Source organism: Pteronotus mesoamericanus, unplaced genomic scaffold, assembly GCF_021234165.1.
Source record: "Pteronotus mesoamericanus isolate MK-2021 breed Mesoamerican mustached bat unplaced genomic scaffold, CSHL_Meso_final contig_1210, whole genome shotgun sequence".
Classification (NCBI taxonomy): Eukaryota; Metazoa; Chordata; class Mammalia; order Chiroptera; family Mormoopidae; genus Pteronotus; species Pteronotus mesoamericanus.
The window spans coordinates 247,643-269,877 of NW_026555047.1; the positions used below are offsets into that span (position 1 = coordinate 247,643).

General features: G+C 49.4%; 1 protein-coding gene across 5 annotated transcripts in view; it reads left to right on the forward strand.

Annotated features, from left to right (window-relative positions):
- GNG7 (G protein subunit gamma 7) overlaps positions 1-22,235 on the forward strand; it is a 115,116-nt gene that overhangs the window by 23,954 nt on the left and 68,927 nt on the right. For 4 of the 5 annotated variants that reach the window (XM_054586922.1, XM_054586893.1, XM_054586909.1 and 1 more), the window contains exon 2: positions 12,971-13,028. The gene's annotated coding sequence lies outside the window, so the exon portion shown is untranslated. Of the gene's footprint in view, positions 1-12,970; positions 13,029-14,934; positions 15,069-22,235 lie in introns of all 5 variants that reach the window. The other variant, XM_054586918.1, reaches the window with a different exon arrangement.

Below are 22,235 nucleotides of genomic sequence, written 5' to 3' on the forward strand. Positions count from 1 at the left end.
TATTCTGTCATATTTTAAAAGAAACAGAATAAGAAATCATCAGAATTATATGCAACCACAAAAGACTCTGAGAAGAAAGGATAAAGCTGGAGGTATCACACTATCTGACTTCAAATTATACTATGGACCTACAATAATCAAATCAGCATGGTATTTGTAGAAAGACAGATACAAAGATCAATGGAAGAGAATTGAGAGGCCAGAAATAAAACCACATGTGTAGGGCAAATAATTTTTGACAAAGGAGCCAAAAACACACAATGGAGAAAAGAAAGCCTCTTCAATAAATATTGCTGGAAAAATTGGAAAGTCACATGCAAGAAGAATTACAGTTTGTCCCCATGTACAAAAATTAATTCAAAATGGATCAAAGACCTAAATAGAAGACCTGAAACAGTAAATTATATAGAGGAAAACATAGTTACTAAACTTACAGACCTTTGTCTTAGAGAACATTTTATGAATTTGATCCCAAAGACAAGAGAAGTAAAGGCAAAAATAAATGAATGGGTCTATGTCAAACTAAAAAATGTCTGCAAAGCAAAAGAAACCGCCAACAAAACAAAAAGGCAACCAACCGAATGGGAAATGATATTTGCAAACAAAAGCTTAGACAAGAGATTAATATCCAAAATATATAAAGAACTCATACAACTCAACACCAAACAAACAATCCAGTTAACAAATGGGCAGAGACCCTGTCTGAGTGGCCCAGTTGGTTGGAGCATCATCTGTACATAAAAGGTTGCAGGTTTGCTCCCTGATCAGGGCACATATGTGAGGCAACCAATCAGTGTCTCTCTCTCTCTCATCAAATTAAAAAAATTTTTTTTTTTTTTTAAAAAGTGGGCCAAGAACCTAAATAGATAACTCTCCCAAGACATACAAATGGCCAGCAGATAATGAAAAGATGCTTGACCTCACTAGCTATTTGGGAAATGCAAATCAAAACTATAATGAGATACCATCTCACACCTGTTAGAATGGATATGATCAACAAGACAGGTAATACCAAGTGTTGGAGATGGTAGAGAAAAAGGAACCCTCATTCACTGCTGGTGGGAAATTAAGGATAGAGTTCGCATATGATCCAGCAATCCCTTTCCTGGGTATCTGCCTGAAAAACTGGAAAACATTTATTGGCAAAGATATGTGAACATAGTTTTATTGCAGCATTGTTCACAGTGGCCAAGATATAGAAACAACCAAAGTGTCCTTCGATAGAGGACTCCATGAGGAAGTGTGTACATATATACAATGGAATACTTAGTCATAAGAAAAGATGAAATACTGGTATTTGCAACAATATGGGTGGACCCTGAGAATACTATACTAAGCAAAATCAGTCAGAAAAAGCTAAGAACCATGTGATTTCACTCATATGTGGAATATAAAACTCATAGAAACAGACAACATTGTGGTATTTATCAGAGGGAAGGGGATAAGGGTTGTGAAGGGTAAAGGGAGCCAAATATATGGTGACAGAAGGTGATTCGACTTTGGGCGGTGAGTATACAATGCAATTACACAGATCGTGTGTCACAGAAATGTACACTTGAGCCCTGGCTGGGTAGCTCAGTTGGTTGAGTGTTGATCTGATATGCGAAGGTTGTGGGTTCAATCCCTGGTCCGGGCACATTACAAGAATCAACCAATGAATGCATAAGTGAAACAACAAACTGATGTCTCTCTTTCTCAAATCAATTAAAAAAAAAAAAAAGAAATGTACACTTGAAAGCTGTATGATCTTACTAACCAATGTCAAGCCAATAAATTTAATTAAAAAAAAAGAATATTCTGTGGCTCTCACACCAGGACCCGAAGCTGTGCCAAGGTCGCTGGGGCTTTGGGAAGATGAGCTGGTGCAGCAGTGCCTGTCAGGCTCAGCACATTTTACCCTCTGGAGGCTGAAGGGCTGACCTTGCAGAGTCAGGTGAATGTGGTTCCCGGAGCAACAGAGCTCCAAGCAGAAGCCCCCGCTCCTTCCCACGGGAGAGCGGGTCGTGATGACAGCACTGCCCACACAGCCCCGGAGCTTCAGAGGCGGATGGGCTGTTGCGCTGTCAGCTCATCTGACAGGCAGGGGTGGGCCCCGTGGGTGGGGAAGGGCAGGCCTCCCAGCCTGGCTGAGCAGGGGAGCCCAGGGAGGGGGCCTCTGACCAGAACCAGGCGGAACAGGCTGAATTTGTTTTGCCCGCAGGGAGGCTGCTTCTGTTGGCTTCATTTCTTCAACAAAATAATCACTGAGCGTACAGACTGAGTCTGAAGAGAAAACTCTCTAGAGCCTGAGGTGGTGATGCTGGATCTCTATGAGGAGCCAACAAATTTCTGGCAATGGCCAGAGAGTAAATATTTTCAGCTTCACAGGCCAGACGGTCTTTGTCACAGCTACTCAGCTCTGCCCTTGTAAGCGCAAAAGTGCCATAGACAGTATTTAAGTGAATGGGAATGACTGTGTTTCAATAAAACTTTATTTACAAACACAAGCGGTTTGCTCAGGGTTGGCCTTTCATCTCTAATGCATCAGCCTGGCCCTTCTCCTTCCCAATGCAGAGACCCCTCATTCAAAGCGGTACATACTTGACATGACTAGCTCCTTCTCTGAGACCTCCTCCCAGCTTGAAGACCTCAGGCTGGCTTTATTGCCTTCCTGGACCTCAGTTTCCCCATTCATCTGTAGAATGAGGATAATTACACTTATGGAGTCCTGTGTAAACTGTTGGATATTGTAGGACAGTGGTTCTCATCCGGGATCCTACTCCCAAGGGGCACTGGAGACATCTGTGGTTGTCATGACTGGGGGTGCCCCAGGCATCGAGTGGATGGGGACCAGGGATGAACATGCCATGGTTCTCAGGATGTCCCCCCGCAGAGAACAGTCTGGCCCTGAATGTCTGTAGGACGAGGGGAGAGGCCCTGCTGTCTAGTAAGTTATCTTTCAAAGACGAGGAGTTGTTAGTTGTCTGTCTTTGGACCACTGCTTCACTCTTATTTTCCAGAACTTTTCATCCATACAACCCCTGCCCTCCTTGATGCCTGGCTGTTGGCTGTGCACTTGGCAGGCATTGGTTGAGCGCCACCTGGGCACCATGGCCTGAGTGGATGCACCCTGTTGTCCAGATCTGCCTGAGTGTTCCAGAAGCTTCCTCCAGCTGCAAGGCTCTTGGCCACCATGGCTGGCACAGGAACATTCAGCCACCTGTCTTTCTCCCCCTCCTTGTTCCTTTCATAAGAGCAAACTTTCCCACTCATTAGCATATCCTGTTATTAGCATCTTTTCTAGGTTTTATATAATCCTTTCATTATTAGATGCTGTCACAGGGACTTCATGTTCCCTCAATCACATTTTAAAGCATTCTCTAGCATAAGTAGCTAATTGCCTATTGGTGCTCCCTCCTTTCCTTCTTCTTCTTCATTTTTTTTAAAATAAACTTTCTGAAATTTTTTAGAGTCACAGAAAAGTTGCGAAAACAGTATGGAGAGTTCCCATACACCCTGCACCCAGTCCCTACTGTTGTTAACGTCAAATATCACCCTGCTGCATTGGTCACAACAATAAACCTGTATTAGTGCTTTCTTATTAACTAATGCCCATGCTTTTTTCAGATTTCCGTAGTTTCCCCCAATGCCCTTTTTGTGCCCCAGGACTTCGCCCAGGACCGTGTGTGATATTCACTGTGTCTCCTTAGGCCGCTCTGGGCCGTGACGGCTCTCGGGTTTCCATACGCAGAAACCAGCTCTGTCTCCAGGAATGGCTTATAAGGGGACCTGGCAATAAGGGGACCAGTGGCAATTTTGCAGGTGATAAACTGTCTTATCTAGAATGATACGAAGATTTTTCTCACCAAATTTAGGTATTTTGTTATTTATTTGTTTTCCTTTATTCCCATTCCCTCACAATCCTCCCCTTTAGCAACCATCAGCTAGTTTTCTGAGTCTGTTCCTGTTTTGTTTGTTCATTTATTTTTGTTTGTTACTTTCCACATGTAAGTGAAACCATATAGTATCTGTCTGACTTATTTCACTTAGCATAATGCCCTCTAGGTGCATCCATGTTGTCACAAGTGGTAAAATTTTATTCTTTTTTATGGTGGGGTAATATTCCATTGTGTGTATGTATCACATGTTTACCCAGTCACCTACCTATGGACACCTAGGTTGCTTTCAAGCATATCTTGGCTATTATAAATAAGGCTGCAATGAGCTAGCATTATTTATGTATCTCCTTGAAGTAGTGTGGCCCACATATCTTCTTGAAGTAATGTCTTTTCTTTGGATAAATACCCAGAAGTGCACTTGGTGGATTGTGGGCAGTTCTATTTTTAGTTTTTTGAGGAACTTTCGTGCCATTTTCCACAGTGGCTGCACCAGTTTGCAATCTCAGTGCACAGGTTTCCCTTTTCTCTCCATTCTCACCCACACTTGTTTGTTGATTTACTGATTTAGATATTTTGGGTGCCCTTTGCAGTCAGAGTTTTCTAGCTGGTTGGTAGAAGTGTGGTGTTCACTAACAAGGTGATGGGTTTTTCAAGGTGGTAGGAAAGCAACAGCTCTCTTAATTTAAAAGCAGCAGCACCTCTGGGGTTGTATTTTCTGTCTTCCGTTGTCAGACGGCCTAAGATCAGTTTGCCAGGTGATCAAGACAGGCGACGTTGAGCTTTTCCTATGAGCCGATGTCTAATTTCAGGATGAGAGAGTGGAATGTGTGTCTGACTGAACTGGTAACTGGATATGATCATTTGTGGCTAAAATACTGTCATTTTTTCATGGACCACAAACTATAGCCCGGGGGCTGAATCCAGGCTACCTGATTTGGTAAATAAAGTTTTGTTGGCACATGGTCATACCCATTTGTCTATGACAGCCCAGTTGGGACAGCAATTGTGTAATTTGCAAAGCCAAAAATATGTACTGGCTGATCCTTCACTGAAGCACATTTACTGGGCCCTGATCTTGTCATTAAAGCAGGTGATAAAAGTTCTAATGTAATAAAAAAGTTCTAATACATAAGTTAATATATGATATATGCATATACAACAAAGTTTTAATAATAAAGTAATGGTGTACTGTTAACAATATGTCGGGCACTGATTTAAGCATTTTATAGATATTTATTTAATCCAAAAAGGCCACCCAGAAGGTGCTGCTGTGCCCTCCATGCTACAGATTTGGAAGCTGAGGCATAGAGGAGGGAGGATGTCATGAAGATGGGACAGATAGTGTGCCACCGTGCTGCCTCTCAGAGGCAAGAATATATGTCCCCATCCACCCCCCTTCTGTGGGACTCAGTGTAGCTGCCTTAATTGTGAGTAGAAAGAGAAATCTGTTCGTACTCATTTTCTTTTTTTATTGTCTGAACTTGGTCCTCTTCCCAAATCAGTTGCCTGTCCCTCCACATGTTACAATCCCAGGTGGTGGACACTGCCTGGCATGGGGTAATCCTGTCCCTGCGGGACCGGGGTGATACGCAGGGATATCCGTGGCTGTCACGTTGGGGGTGTTCCTGGCACTGAGTGGGTCGGTGGGGGATAGGAATGCCGCTCACCACCCTGCACCGCCCAGGACAGGCCCCCATCAGACTGACCCAGCGCCCACATCAGCAGTGCCGAGCGGGAGAGACTCTGCGTTAATGAGTTTGAAAAAACTTGAGGCCTATCCCTGCTCACAGAAGACACCAGAACAAATCCCCAGTGGTCAGACCACGTAGAGCAGGGGAACCCTCTGCCCCGGCAGCACCCCACCCTCGTGTTACATAGAGGAAGGTTGGGCCCCTAAGCCACCAAGAGCATAGTCCTGCTCAGCTCCCAGAGACCTTTAACCCCTGGGGTCAAGCCCACTGTGCCCATTTGCCGTTGCTCACGAGAGTGATGGCACCTGATTTGGGTCAGTACTGACCAAGTCCACAATCAACTGAGTAGCTTTGGAGTAGCGTGTCATTGCCCTGGCCCTCAGGTGCTGTCCCTAGTCCCCCAGCCTCTCCCCCTTCATTTGTAGTCATAACTTGTCAGGGCGACATATTTAGATGGTTACCGTGGTGACGAGCGAAGGCTGAGGTAATAGCTGCAGTGAGTGCATAAAAGCCACTGCTGTTTCTATATCCAGCCTCCAGCGAGGTGGAGGCGCTCCTGCCACGTGCAGGTGGGCTGTCGGTGTGGGAAGGGAAGGGGTTCGGGCATCCCATTTCACCCACTCAGTTCCCAGAGGCAGGATCTGCAACCTGGGCTGGGGGGAGCTGCCTGTTGCTGGGTCCCTGGCGGTTCCTGTCACGAGGGGCCTGTTTATAGCAGGGGTTCTCCTCCAGGGCAGCCTTGCCCCCCGAGGACGCTGGAGTGTGCCTGGGGACATCTGATTGTCAGGACTAGGGGTGCTCCTGCCCCCAAGTGAGTGGGGTTCAGGGATGCTGCTCAGTACTCCCCAGTGCCCAGGAAGGCCCCCCACAGAATGGTCAGCCCCTGTGTCTGCAATGCCAAGGGGAGGAACATTGCTTTAGGGGAAGCAGATAGAGGCAGTGGCCTTGTTAAGTTTCAGAAACCTAGTGCTGGCATTGAAGTCTTGATAATTTGTGAAATCTCAAAGGCTTCCCTTTCTCACGCTAGTTGTTCTACCACTCTCCTCTCATTGTGTTTACCAGTCCCTTCGGGCTCTTGTGTCACCGCAGGTTGTCAGGGCAATAGCGGTTGGGAAAACAGAAGTGAAAATGCCAGTACTGTTCCGTGCTTGCCATTAGAAAAATGCGTTAGATGACTAAATGTCCACGTGGGAATGTCAGGTGAATCGACCCAGAGGCAGGTGTGTCCCTTGTCCCTTGCTGTGTAATAAATGACTCCCAAACTTAAACAGCAAACATATATTACCCCACAGTTTCTATGGGTTGGGAATTTGAAAGCAGCTTGACTAGGTGGCTCAAGCCCAGAGACTCTCAGGAGGTCGCAGAGCACATGTCAGCCAGGCTGCCTCGGCTGAAGGCTCCACGGGGGCTGGAGGAGCCCCTTGCCAGATGGCTCCCTCATATGCTTGAGCATCCTCACAACGTGGCAGCTGGTTTTCCCCAGAGAGAGTGATCCCAGAGAGAGTGAGGAGGAAGACACTGTCTTTCATGACTTGGTCTCGGAAGTGACACATTATCGCTTCTGGCACATGTGATTGTATCACAGTTGTATCATCCCAGCTGTGGGAGGAGGCCACGCAAGAGCATGAGTATCAGGAGATGGTCACTGGAGACTGGCTACCACAGCAGGTGAACTTATTTCAGTAGTCAAATGGAAGAGTTTACTTGCCCAGTGCTCCTCACAAAGCAAAGCAAAGCACACCACCTGCCATCGTGAAGAAATGCTGTGTGAGTTATGGATTCAGTGATTTCACCAAGAAATGGCAGCTGTTGGCAGAAAAATTGAAGGCAGTACAGAGAGTACCCGTACTTCCCCACTCTCCCTACACACAGACACACACACCCCACACACACCCCCCCCACACACCCCCCATTATTATCTTGTATTGTGTCACAACTGATGTGCATATATATGTGTGTGCCTTTGTGTTGTTTCTCTTTTTACTACAAGTGCAATTATGCTGTAATTTTGCACACCATCATTAAACAATTACTGCGGCACTGCAGCATGTTTGGGACCTCCCCAACAGGGGATTTCCAGCCCATGAGAGCCACCAACGTTGTTTTTGCAATGTTACTCTCTGCTCAGAACACTAGGATTTCTCTTTCTGTGGCACTCGAAGCCCTCTGGAATCTAACTCTAGTTCATGGATCTTGAAACTCTGTAAAAGGCCAGAGTGTAAATATTTGGCTTTGCAGCCTGAATGCCCTCTGTCCTTAACTACTCTTCTATTGTAGTGGGAAAAAAATATGTAAATCAAGAGAGATAGCTGTGTGCCAATAACACTTTTTATTTACAAAAGCAAGCAGTGGGCAGGATTTGGTCCATGGCTGGAGCTTGCCAACCCCTGCTCACCTTCTTACCTTTAACATTTGTTACCTGCTGTCCCAGTAGGAATTTAGTGGGAAATAAGTAGGAATTTATGCCTGGGGCCTGTCTGGTCTGGCTTCTAGTCCTGGCTGTGCTTGCACATGACCTTGAGCAATCTACTTCCTTTCTTTGTGACTCAGTTTCTTCATTTATAAGAAGTGAATGATAATAGTTGTTATAACTAAAATGAGCAGATAAGTGTAGAAAATGTTTAGCACAGAGACTGGCACCTTTATGTTCAGTAAGTATTGGGATATTTTTATTCTACTGTATGAATGACTTACATCAATAGTCTCCTGTTATGTTATTAGTTAGCTACTGCCACGTAACAAATCACCCCAAATGTAGTGGTTTAAAACAACACACATTTAATATCTCACAGTGTCTGCGGGTCACAAATCCAGGTGTTGGTTTAGCTGGGTCCTCTGCTCAGGGTCTCTCACTGGTTGCAGTCAAGGTGTCAGCAGGGCTGGTGTCTCATCAGAAAGCTCAACAGGGGAAGCTGCCAATTCTGAGCATCGCGACTATCGGCTGGATTCGGACTCAGTTCCTTTGGGCCTTAGTTCTCCTCTGGCTGCTGGATGGAGGCCACGTGGATTTTGCTGACGTGGCTGCCTTGTCACAGTGTGCAGGCTGAGGCAGCAGTTGATCTGTTAGCAAGGCGCAAGTCCCAGTCTTCTGCAATGTAATATCAGAAGGGACACCCCGCCACCTTTGCCAGAGTCACTGCCCCACCGACACAGGGAAAGGGATTAGAGAAGGATGTGACCGCCAGCACACGAGGTCACAGGGCCAGGCAGGCCACAAACAAAGTTTATCTAAATATCCCTTTTGCCTTGGGCTACAGGAGCACTTCTCACGGAGCACTGTCTCTGTGTGCTGCAAAATTTGCATTCATGGTCAGATTTCAATCTTTTCCTCAAGTCCCAAGTAGACATTCTTTGCTTTTTCTCAGCTGAGAAAATGGAACCACGGGACATCAAGCACCGGACATTAGGGACCACTGCCAGCACCGAGCACGCGTCTGTCTGCTCCCACCGCCCCGCCAGTGCCACGTGGCGCCATCACCTTTCCCCAGTGACTCCTGCCATGTAATTAGTGTGGAAAGAAACCTGCGTTTCTGAGCCCCCCTGTAGGAAATTCTCATAGCCCCAGTGTGCTGCGGGTCTGTTACGTGCTGGGGCCCGTGGAGGCCACAACCATTGTGATATCTATGACTTCCTTGTCCCTCTGCCCCAAGAAGGAAACTCACCAAAAAGAGCACGCCATTTAAATTATTTACATCTGATAGGAATGACAGAGGACAGTGTGTCCCTTCTCTGCTGCTCCCTGAGAGTGTAACCAGTCCTGGGTCTCAGGTGCGCCTTGAAACTTGCCCAGGGGCCCGTTTCTTCAGGGCTGACAGGTTTAAGCCACGTGCCACCCCACCTGCACAGCCCAGAGGCCCCTGTGCCCCCTAGTCCTTCGTGAGGGCCCCTTCGCCCCAGCCCATGAGATGCATAACAGGGTCCTGTCTGGAAAGGGATTTACCCTTCAGGACGAGATAGCAGCTCTGGGAGCTGTGGTGCAGCGTTCCCTTTCCTCCCTGCAGGGGATACTGGGCCACAGCTGGAGAACATCTGCAGTTGGCAACATTTCCATACAAGATGTGTTGGTTGTCCAAACCCTTGGGAAAGTTCTGGAAGCTCTGATCTAGAGAAGTGGGTTGCGACGTGCTGGCTTCCTGCCCAGATGCGACATCCTGCGTCAGTCAGGGCGGGTTCCTCCGCTGCTTACTGGCTGTGGGTGCTAAAGGGGCCAGAGCGGCCCAGCTCCTCCGGGCCTGGCTTGCTTTATCAGGGATCCATCGTCATCCCCCACGCCGATGTCATGGCTGTGTTTTTGGCAGTTTTGAAAATCCAGGTTTGGGAGCTCAAGGTCCGGTCACCTGTGTCCCTGCCTGCCACCCACTGCCTGGACCCATTAGCTGACAGTCTGACAAATCTATTGAACCCTTTTCAAATTACAAAGAAAGCAAACCACCAGGGAACTAATGAAGGAAGACCCTCAAGTGCTCTTGGTTTGAGATCATGGTTTTGTCTTCCTTTTTCAAGGTGGTGGGTGACACAGCTGAAGTCTGCAGCTGAGGACCAGCCCGCATCACAGGTCTGGCTCCAAGCCAAGCCTGTGCTGACCGTGCCCTGGGCCTGACCCACAGGAATGCACTGGGGCTCCCAAGTGTCAGTCCCGTTTCAGGGCAGAAACGGGCCCAACGTCACCCGCTCTACAGGTTGTCCCCTTAGCACCCGACTGAATGGCCACAGTCACAAGAATTACTGAACCCCTCCTGTGGGCGGGCTCAGTGGAAGCTATTGGAGCTGCCATGCAAGCAAAACACACGAGATTCCTGCCGTTTGGGATCTGTCCGGGAGACGCTGAACCGTAGGATGCTGATGGGCTCAGGGTCTCTTCAGGGGGCAGTAACAGTGCCCTGGGATCGTACAGTGCGATGGTTGCACGCCCGGTGAATATCCTAAAAGCCGCTCAGTCAGACACTTTAAAAGGGTGAATTTTATAGCATATGAATTATATCTCAATTTTAAGAAAAGCCATGTGGACGGTGAGGCTCACAGGTTGCAGTAAGTGGTGTCCACAACAGGAGTAAATGTGAGTCCTCTCTAAGGGCGTCCCTGATCACCACCCTGGTAAATGAGGCTTGTTTCCTTCAGTGATTTATTTCTCCCTCACAGCACCTGGGATTTTCTACCCAGAGTGTTTGTTATTTGTGTGAGGTTTATCTATCCTGCCTCTTGGGCACTTCCTGAGGGCAGGGTGTCTGCGGGATCTGTGGGTCGCTGTGCACTCTGCTGTTGCCATCTTGAAATTTGCACCTATTTTTGAACCAGGAGTCCCACTGTTTCATTTTTTCTCTGGCTCTGCCAAGTCTTTAGTAGGTCCTGTGGAGAGGTCTCACCTCCTCACCTCACTGCTGCTCCTGCTCAGGGGCTTGGAGTTCACTCTGCTGGGAAGCAGAGGTCCAGCATTTTGTTTGGGAGCAAGACTGTGAAGGTCATGGGGACAGCCTGGTGCCAGCTGGTAGAGCTCTCAGTGTGCCATCTCATGGCCCCAGGGATGGAGCTGTAGGGATGTGTTTTGTCCAGGCTGCTCCCTACCCTGCCCCAAGCTGGTCTGGGCCAAGGGCAGCAGGGATAGAGGTTACCTCACTGCTCAAGTCTAAGCGCTCAACGACAGCAGCCAGCAGCTGGTGTTAAAGGGCTGGAGGTGGGGAGATTTGCAGTTGGTAGATGTGAGGGCAGGGAGTGAGAAACCCTTTTTAAATGATTCATGAGACATCTGTGTTCATGGAAGCACAATTCACAACAGCAAAAACGTGGAAACAGCCCAAATATCCATCAATAGATGATGGATAAACAATGTGTCCACCCACACAATGGAATATTACTTTGCCATGAAAAGGAGTGAGGCAGCTACAGTGTGGATAGACCTTGAATTCACAATGCTCAGTGAGAGGAGCCAGACACAAAAGGCCACACAACGTGTGATTCCATTTATGTGAAATGTCCAGAACAGGGAAATCCTCAGAGATAGGAAGTGGGTTAGTAGTTGCCAGGGGCTGGGGAGTGGCTGCTGATGGGGAGAGGGTATCCTTTAAGGGTGATGAAAATGTCTTAAAATTTAATTTGGTGACAGTTGCACAACTTTGTGAATATACTAAAAACCACTGAGTCATACACTTCAGATGGGTGGGTTGTGTGGCATGAAAATGATGTCTCAATAAGGCTGTCTAAAAAATGGCATCTAGTTTATTAGTCACTCTTTCCTGGTTTTGATAATGTCCCTTAATTGTGTAAGGGGCTGCCATCTGGGGAATTGGGTGAAGGGTGCCTGGGGCCCCTTTTTGCTAGTTTTGCAGTTTCTTGTGAGTCTTTAATTGATTCAAAAATAAGAAGTTGAAGGATTATATATGCACAAATGATTCCTGCAAGGTTGAGACAAGTCTTGGCCTCCAGGTCAATGGGCATGTTGCTCCAGCCCTTTCCTCTCTCATCCCTTCTGGTCTTCTGGTCACTGCTGCTTCATCAGGCGGTTCCCAAGTGACCCTTTTGCCTTGGTGTCCTAAAAGTTCCTCTTCTAAGTGGTGGCCTGGAAGACCAGATCCTGAAGGGTTAGATAGATTCTAGCAGCTCCAGGATCTCAAAGGGTTTAAGGCATTCCTGGGGCAGCGGCGCCACCTGCAGGTAACAGTGGGGATTTCAGTTCACCCTGGCCTTTTACTGACTGACGACTACAAATTAGCCTGAACTCAGGGAAAGGAACCAGCACTTAAAATTTTTCGTTGTTATTTTGTTAAATACACTTTTTGCTTTAGAATAGTTTTAGATTTTCAGAAAAGTTTCAGAGATAGTACAGTGAGTTCCTGTCTGCCCATCACCCAGTTTTCCAACGGTCACGTCTTCCATAGTCATGGTACATTTGCGACAATCAAGAGACAGTCAGCTCCACTCTTTATTCAGATTCCCTGGCTTCCTCTTCTTCTGCCCCAGTGCCTCATCCAGGGCCGCACAGTGCATTTAGTTCTCACAGCGCCTTTAGGCAAACCTGGGTGACCTGGGGCAGGCGGTTGACGCAGCCTCCCCTTCTTCCTCCCGGGGGTCAGGAAGTTCAAATGACGCAGGTGAACATCTTTTATAAACCCTAAAAGGTCATGTAAACATCCAATCCTCTCATTTAATTTAGTTTTGAAACGTGGAAATTTGTCAGAGATAATGTCATAAGTCTCTAATTGCCTTCTTAGACCAGCCCCCTGCACCTCGAAGCACCCCGTTTGTGCCGTCCCCAGTGTCCGTCAGAGCAGCCAAGAGGCAGAACTCCCAACGTCATTTTTACTGTTGTTTAATCGTGAGCTCGTGACTCTTCCATGCTGATGCCCGCAGGAACACCCGGATTTCTGGCCACATGATGCTCAAGCCAGTCTTACGTTTTTCTTCCAGGGATCAGACGTCGGGTTCCTGGAACCTCGGTGCTGAAGATACCAGGCCTTGCGCACAGGTCAGTGTTGGGATTTTTTTCCCTCCACATGCACAGTTTGCGCAGGTGTTGGGTTGGCCTTTGCAAGCCAGGATGAGAGTTAAGATGTTGGTTTTGCTGTTGGGGCGTGTGTCCTTGCTGTGCATGCCACAATCTTGTCTGAGGGTTTGTCCTTTCCGCCAAGAGGTCACGGGAGCAACAGGGAACGTCCTCTGCTCTTGGACTCCAGTCGCCCAGTGCGCCCCAGGACAGGGTCAGGGGAGAGAGTGTGCGACTGTGCTGGCCTGCTCTCAGCTAAACCATTGGCAGGAACAGAGACCTGTCACCCACCCTGGCAGGTGGGGAAACACTGCGGTGGCTTCAGGAAAGGTCTTGTTTAGCAAGTTAAGGACAGAGCTAAGGCTCAGGTTCTGTTCTGTTAGCTCCTGTCTGTTTATCTCTGGTCTCATTCCCCAAAGGATTTTGGGTAGCTTTTATAACGTGGGAAGAGAAAACAATGTGAAAATGGTTAGAGAATGCTGTGTGCTCTGTGCCCCCTCCTGCCTGTTGTAGTTGCTGTAATTCTATGGTGTGCTTCCTGCCCAGCAGGGAGCCCCCACTCCTTGCTCCTTTTTTCATAAATGTCTTTGCTACACTCATGGAGTTTTCACATGTATGTGATCTTTAGAATAAACTTCCGGGTTCTAACAGTTCTGATGGGATTTTCATTAGGGTTGTGTCTATGGATAAATGTGAGGGGGTTTGATGTCTTCATAATGTTGGCTATTCCTATTCAGTGTGTATATCTGTGTAAAAGAAAAAAAATGTTAGGAAAGAACACAGACCCCAAAGGCAATACATTATATGATTCCATTTAGGGGAAATTTCTAGAAGAAGCAAACCTGTTGTGGTTGCCAGGGTCTGCGGTGGGAAGGCAGTCAGTGTGAATGAGCACCAGGAATCTGATGGCGTAGAGGGAGGGGTCCAACACTGTGTGGCGGGGACAGTCACACAGTGCAGTGAACTCACTAGAAAATCTTTTGAGTTGTGCACTTCAAACTAGCAGATTTTACAGAAAGTAAAATGTAGTCCAGTAAAATTAAAAAGTATATATATTTTCGCTAAGCTAGAGACAAGAGGCTGTCCCTGAGGCCAGAGACCAAAAAGCTGAAGTTGGAGCCCTGGTGTCCACTGACTGGTTCGTGCTCAGCCTAGGTCCAGAGCAGGTTTAAAAAGCAACTCCTGTGTCATGCAGTCGTCAGCTGGAGGGGAGTCTGGTGAGCTGCAGGCCCTGGGGAGAGGTTGTGGCCGGTGTGTGGTCTGCGCAGCGCGTGGATGGGCAAGCCCCACTCATCTGTTCTGTTCAGTGTCAGCATCCCACTGACTTCCTGTAAAAAGAAAGTGGAAGTGCAGGTGAGCGCAGAGAGGGCGGTGCCACCCCCACCCCCACCAGCGATGAGCATTGCTGACATGTGAGTGTCCTCTTTGAATCTTCGTTAATTACATTCACATAATGATTTTATATAAGTATATTTTTTTCTTTAATGAGCTCATTTCACTTGATGGGCATTGTTCCTCATCAGTAAAGCTAGATTTCCATCTTTCCTGATGTTGGCTTAACATTCCACCTTATAGACATTATAATTTATATTTTTATAATAATGTTATAATTGATTTGACTAGTGTCTGCTTGATGGGCTTCTGTGGGTGTTTATTTTCTTTTCCTTTTGTGTTTTCTTTTCACTGTGCTCTGGGATGAATGTCCTTGTGCATACTTTGTACAACCTCGGTTGGTTATTTAGGATAAGTTCCTGTAAGTAGGTTTGCAGGGTGTGTGTGAGTCTGTGTATGTGTCTGTCTGTGTGTGTTTAAATCAGGATGTTTTCATTTACATTTTTGACTTTTCAGCCACAAAGACCCCCAGAAATGCACTATTTTTCATTCCCAGGGCCCCTTTTCCTAGTATCCTAACTTCAGTTGTTGCGTCTTTACCAATCTGACCAGCCGGAACACTTGCGTGGCTGCTGTGTCTGAGTCTCCTGCGTTATCTGTGAATGCAGCGTTTGCTCTCAGGAGCTTCCGGTGAGTGGCCTGGCTGTGTTTGTGTTGGGCGTTTCTCTCTCTCGTGGATTTGCGTGAGCTCTTTGCACATATCTGCTGGACACTGTCTGGTGTCTGTCACATTCATACCTGTTTTCCTGAGTGTGTCTTCCCACTTGGCTGGCGGTGGGTCTGCTGTAGGGACACAAGTGTTCTTCTTTGTGTTTGAGAGGCATTCTTCAATTTCAAGGTTCTAAAAACAATTCACCTGCATTGGGTTCTGGTTGCATATTTTGCACTTAAATCCTCGAGCTGTGCTAGTGGGCCTCACTGGGGTGATCCGGCCTCCAGGGACGTGGCAATGTCAGGGGACATCTGTGGTTGTCACAATTGGGGGTGCTCCTGGTATTGAGTGGGTGGGGGCCGGGGTGCTGCTCCACACCCCACAGTGCCCTGGAGAGTCCCCACCGAGAATGACCAGTGGCAGCGCTGAAGGGGGAACGCTGCCTAGTCTGGCTGTCAGGTCTGAAGGGACTCATTCATCTTTATTACAGACCCAAATCTGTGTCATCGCCACAGAGGGGAAAAGGCTGCTAATTACATTTTCATATGTGCTCCCAGGAATTTTTCTAGGGAAGAAGATTTAGGGTCATCATCTGGAGACAAAACGTTCCAGCAGCAGAGTCTGAGCTCAGTTTGGTGCTAGGGTTTCACTCTAATGTGTCAACCAGAGGTCAGAATAGCTGGAAATTCCAAACGCATTTTCTTTGGCTTTGATCCCTTTACATACAACTGGAGGTGGATTCTCACCCAGGGGACACTAGGCCACATCTGGGGATATCTTTGTTTGTCACGACTGGGGTGCTCCCGGCATCTGGTGGGAGCTGGGGATGCTGCTCAGCCCCGCAGAGTGTACACGGCAGCCCCACGGAGAGTGACCGCCCGATGGCAGTCCACGGGGAACCCTGTTAGAGGGAGACAGAATTATTCAAAGAGCTGGCCTAGCACAGGCGGGTCTTGCAGGGGTTACAAAGGGAGCTCCTTGAAGTGGGCAATGCCAGGCATTATTATTTAAAAAATTTAATAGTCACTTCTTGAGCACATCGTGTTTGTTAAGAGCTGTTAGCCGTCCACAGGTGTCCTCACATTCAGTTCCCCACAGCACCAGGGTCAGAGGGTCCAGATGAAGGGTCTTCGTCGGGTCAGGTAGAGGACCAGATTAAGGGTCCAAGACGTGCAAGACCCCGACCAGGGTCTCCTGCTACTGAACGGCCACCTCTCTGGAGAGCTGGTGTGTCATTGAGTGAGGGTCACTGCTACCCATCCTGAAGGCAGAACCAGTGCTCTGATCTACTCCTCTGAATTTCTGCAGATGGCAGTGGGTGGTGAGGTTTGCTCTGGGGTGTCTTGAGGCTGGGTAACATTTGCCAGAGGACTGCGGTTCCCTCTGGCAGCCACTAGGGGGCAGAGAAGGCCCATGGGCTCAGACTGCCTCGAGCCAGGTTGGGGTAGACATTCGGGTGGATGTAGGTGGGTACCGAGACATCGTCAGTGAACCTCTTGCCCCTCTTGGATCCCTGTAACCACCCATCCCTGTTCTCTGAGACATTCTGATTCAGCACCGAGAGTCCCATAGTCACTCTGTCCCCAAGGCCCCCTGCCTCACAGACACACAGCCTCCCATCTGTTGGGTGTAGGAGAGAGGCAGAAAACATGGGTTCAGCGCCCATGGGGCTTGGAGCGTCTGCAGCCCCCACACCCACCCTGTACCTGGGCATGGCCCAGTGGTTGGGGCAGAGGCTGCACCAGGGGAGCGAAAGAGGCAGGGTCAGGGGTGGCAGCCTGGCTGCTGCTTTCCCACCCCCTAGGAATGAAGCTCAGGCCACATGGGGCCTCTGCAGACCAGTCCCATGCAGCCCCTCCTTTCAGACTCACTTAAATGCCACCAATTCTCAGAAGCCCTCTCGGGCCTCCTGAGTGTGGAATCTGCTTGGTGTCCCCCAGCAGCACCCTTGGGTGCGCGTCACACCTTTGACTACAGTTACCTGGGTAGTTACTGGTTGGCCTGGCTGGGTGCATGGTGACCCTCCTCGAGATTTTTATTCATTCCCTCAGCGAGGATTTCCAAACGTCTGCCGGGGCCAGGTTCTGGGGAAACGGCAGTGACCAGGACAACCAAAGCCCCGGCTCTCCCAGAGCTGACGTTCTAGCAAGAACTGTGGACCCACTGCTGGGGATCCTTAGACATGGCCCAGTATCCCCTGGGGGCAGGATCACACAGTGAGACCCCTGTCTTACTGGCCCCTCTCCGACTCTGTCTTTGGATGTGGTTAAATTTCCACTGGGTGGAACTTGCCGTTGTCTTGGAAGTTCGGGGGAGGGGAGGGGAGGCAGAGGGCACAGCCAGCCGATTCCTGCCTCATGGAACAGCGAGCGAGAGCCCCTGCAGCGTGGCAGCTGTGTGGTGCCAGGGCTTCCTCAAGGACCCCCCGCGTACTGAGTGCACAGGCCATTCGGCTTGGGAGGTCACATCGTGTTTGAGCTGAGCAGTGTCCAGAGCTGCGATTTCCAAAATGGTAGCCATGCACCACAGCGGCTACTGAGCACCTGAAATGGGGTTAAAGAGGAAATGCATACATTGGTTTAAATCACTGGTTCCTAGTTAAGAGCGACCCTGCCCCCAGGGGGATGCTAGGTGATGTCTGGAAACATCTGTGGTTGTCAGTATGGGGGTGGGGGGGTGCTTCTGGCACTGAGTGAGTGGGGCCAGGCATGCTGCTCTGTGCCCTGCAGGACCCAGGATGGGCCCCTACAGAGCTGACCCAGCCGCAGCGTCAGCAGTGCCGAGGGGGCGCCCTGGACGCAGGCAAGCACTCCTGCAGCTATCTTGCTCACCACGTAGAGCGCAAAATGACTTCTTGCCTTCCCAACAGCAGAGCTCCTGTTCTCTGGGAGTTTCTGAACATTTCTCCTGAAAGCATTGCCAGAGCTTTTATCTTAGGAGAGTAGCCCTTTTATGGGGAGCAAACTCCAGCTCAGCCTTGCAAATCAGAGTGCTCCCCTTTCCGCTGGTTGGTGACCGCTTTCGCTCTCTCCTGGGTGTGCCGAAACGCACATTATTATCAGTTCTTTCCTTGGACACATTGTTCTTCTAAAAGGACTGCCAAGATATAGTCAAAACCTATAATGTTGTGCTCCTGGAAGGTTATGGGCTGCTGCCGCCACCTTCCCCGCAGAAAACGTGGACAGTGTATATGTAATCCCGGGACTCCTGGTGCAGCCCACAGGGCCCCAAACCCTCTCCCTGCAGCCTTTGGCCTCTGATTCCAGAAACCAAGCCGTAGGATGCTTTCCCAGCGGCCCTGCCCAGACATGAGCTTGACCCCCTATAGCAGGGTCTCACCCAGGAGACACTGGGCCGTGTCTGAGATATCTGCGATTATCACAATTCGGGGGGTGACCTGGCATCGAGTAGGTAGGGCCAGGGCTGTGGTACAGCACCCCCACAGTGTCCAGAATGGCCTCACCCCAGGGAACAACCTGGCCCCAATGTCAGAAGTGCCAACGGGGGAACCCTGCTCCATGAGATTCTTGCCTCCTAGGGTGACTCAAGACCACTCGCTTTATTCCCTGCTTTCTGTTATTACTGTGGTTCTCACCCAGGCCACGGTTAGTAGGACCCACTCTTTTGGACCCTGCAGGCTAAGCTCTCTCAGCTAGTCCTCTCACAGGCTGGTTAGTGCTACCTGCTTTTACTGCTTTGAAAATTGAGGCTCAGAGAAGTTCATGTCCAAGATCACTGAAAAGGAGAGTCTGCTGGTGGGGTAACTAGAACTGGAAGAGCCCACTGGCAACAAAGGCACGTAGACCCGCAGCTTCTGCAGGCATGTGCTCTCGTTGCCAGGCAACTACTTGAACAGTCAGCCTTGGGGCAGGGGATGATATATGAATGCAGTCATCAGAGAGTCATTGGACTCAAAAGACATAGGGATGACAGTCACATATGACAAGCAGGTGGTACAGGCGGGGGAGCCATGATGAGGCCAGAGAGGGGCTCATTTAGGGTGAGCAGAAGGGGTCCCCACATCCTCCCAAGACCATTCCCAGCCTCGCAACAAGCCACCCTGATTCGATCTGAGCGGGTGGGCACCAAGGATGTTGGCCTTGGCTTATTTCCCTTCCCTCCCACTTTGTGCTTTTAGTCAGCAAACACCTGTGTGCCTGGAGAGGGCCCAGGTGGGCCGTGCTCAGGGGCAGGGGGCCGGAGCGGGGGGACTTGAAGGACTGAAGGCTCCTGAGCCACCATCAGCCCAGTGGAGGCCTGAATAGGTGCACCAAATGCACGGCCCACAGGGAACTGGTATGTGAGGGGCTTGTCTCATTGCCATAGACTGAATCACCAGTTGTCCCCAACTGCCACTGGTGTCTCTAAATTCAGATGTTAAAACCTAACCCCCAGTGTGATGGTCATTGGAGGTGGGGCCTTTGGGAGGTAGGATAGTGTGATTAATAATAAATATATATTTTGGTCTTCATCCACGGTTCCTGGCTTACAGCCCCCAAAATGCTTGGAGTTTCCTGAGCATTAGGAGCATCCCTTAAACATGAAAGTGACTGTAAAACCCCAGGTGCTCTGCTCTGCCATCACACACAAAGCATCTTCACTAGCTATTGCCACATAACAAGGCATCACAAACATAGCAGCTTAAACCATACCTGTCCACTAGCTCCCGGTTCTGCAGGTCAGAAGCGTGGACACGGCATGGCCGGCCTCTGCTCAGCGTCCCAGTGGGCTTGGCCAGGGCTGAGTTCTCATCTGAGGCTCGACTGGGAAAGGACCCACTTCCAGGTCCTGCTGGCTGCCAGCTAGGGATGGCATGACTCTCTGCCCCTAGAGGTGGCTCTCAGGTCCTGTCCTAGCTGCATGGTCACCTTCTTAGACCCTCATAGACCCCCCTCGCACTTCCAGTCTCCCACTTCAGGAGGCACTCACCTAATTAGGCAGGGCCTACCCAGGCAAATTCCCCTTTTGATTCACTCAAGATCAACTGATTTGGGACTATAATTACATCCTCCAAACCCCCTCTTCTGTACAAAATAACCTAACCAGCGATGTCTTATCATGTTCACAGGTCCTGTCTACACTCGAGGGTTCATCTACAGGGATTTGAGGGCTCTTAAGAGCCTGCTGGCCATGCAGAGGAAGAGGGGCATAGTCATGGTCAGGGAGACTCAGCCAAGCGCTGAGCCCCCACTAAGGTGGAGCAGGGAGCATCTCTGCCCTCCTCTCTGGGCGGGGGAGGCCAGGGTTGGGGGACAAAGGAGGTGTTTGGAGAATGCCCAACACGGTTTGGCCCATTTACACCTAAATATACCTATGGCCGCACCTAATGTATTTTTTAAAACCTTTATTTTGAAATAATTACAAAGGAAATTACAAAAATTGTTCAGGGGGTCCGGAGCACCATTCTTAGCTTCCTCCTGTGGTAGCATCTAATGTAACTGTAGCATGAGACCAGGAAATTTGGACAGGGACCATGTATGTGCAGAGGTCCCAACTGTTTATCACATGTACAGATTGGGCTTTTCCCAAGCTCCGAGTGTGCAGGACTACCACACGTAAAATGGAGTGAGTGCTTCTTACTTGTGTGTATGAATATACTTAACACTAATGAGCTGTACGTATAAAATAGGTTAACATCATTTTACGTTATGTGTATTTTTTTTTTACCACAATAAAAAAGGAGAGGGGGAGGGGCAGGCACCAGAAGCAGTAGCAGACCTTCTCTAACTGGTCTTGAGAGACACATGTGAACTGCCTGCAGAGGAGACCATGTGGCCTCTAGGGGCTGAGAGCGATCCCCACCCCACAGCCAACAAGAAAATGGGGACCCCAGTCCTACAGCTGCAGGCAAATGAATTCTGCCAACCACTTGAATGAACTTAGAAGGTACCCTAAGTTCCAGATGAGAAATCAGCCTGGCCAGTCCTTTGATTTCAAGCTTTGAGCCCCAGAGTAGTGGACCCAGTTAAGTTGCGCTCCAATTCCTAACACAGAACTGTGAGAGGACAAATAGGTGTTGTTTTAAACTGCTAAGTGTGTGACAACTTGTTACACAGGAGAAGCTGACTGATACACCTACTGTGTTGCCTTCATACACACTCATTCTAAAACCCACCACAACCCTGCAAATTAGAGCTAGTTATCTCTATTTTCCAGATGGAAAAACATCAGAGAGAGGCTGAGTAACTTTCCCAGGGCCACAAGGTAACTGTTTTGTGATATTCAAATTAGATGACTGTCACCAGGCCCAGACCAGGAATCTGGCTCCTTAAGGCCAGGGATCTCATCCAACCTCTTGCTGGATGTTTGGTGAGTGAGTGAGAGAAGGAACGAATCCTCACGTGACCTTTGGAACAGAGAGATGAGCCTGTGACTGGAACCAGTTTCACGCTGGGGACAGTGAAGGGAACCTGAAGGATGTAATCGTCATACACCAAAAGGAGTAATGATCACATGGGACTTCCCTGGCTGAGTCACGGAGGAGCTGAGATCTGAGTTCATGAGCCTCCTGGAATTCGACACCCTGTTCTCTGGCGCCCTGACTAACATCCCGGCTGACTCAGAGCCCTGCCGGATGAGAGGCTGCTCCCGGAGCCAGGCACCCTCTCATCCGGGAGACTGGCAAAGCCAGGGCAGCGGGAGGCACAGCCAGCCAGGACTGGGTGGGGGTTTGTGGCACTCAGGCTGCAGGTGTGAGGAAGGGCACACAGGGTAGGCAGGAAGAGAGGGGACAACGGGGACTCCAGGCTGGGGCCTCGCCTGCTGGTGCTCCGGGCAAACCATTTCCAGGTCTCCTGTTTCCAGCTGGGGCCAGGTCACTCGCTCTGTGGGGCCTTCCTGGGCACTGTGGGGTGTTGGGCAGCATCCCTGGCCACCATCCTCTCAAGGCCAGGAGCACCCACAGTGTGACAATCACAGATGTCCCCAGACATCATCTAGTGCCCCCTTGCTCGAGTGAACTGATGGTGACAATACTGCCTGAGTTAAAGCAGGTGCTCGCCTGGCAGCTCTGTCCAGGGCCTCAGGGAGGTCTTTCCGGAGGAAGCTGTGTCTGAGCTGAGGCTGTCATGCCCTGGAGCTGACGGGTAAGTGGACCCCCCAGGCCGCAGAGGAGCAGAGGCTGGTTCCAGGACCTGGGGGGCAAG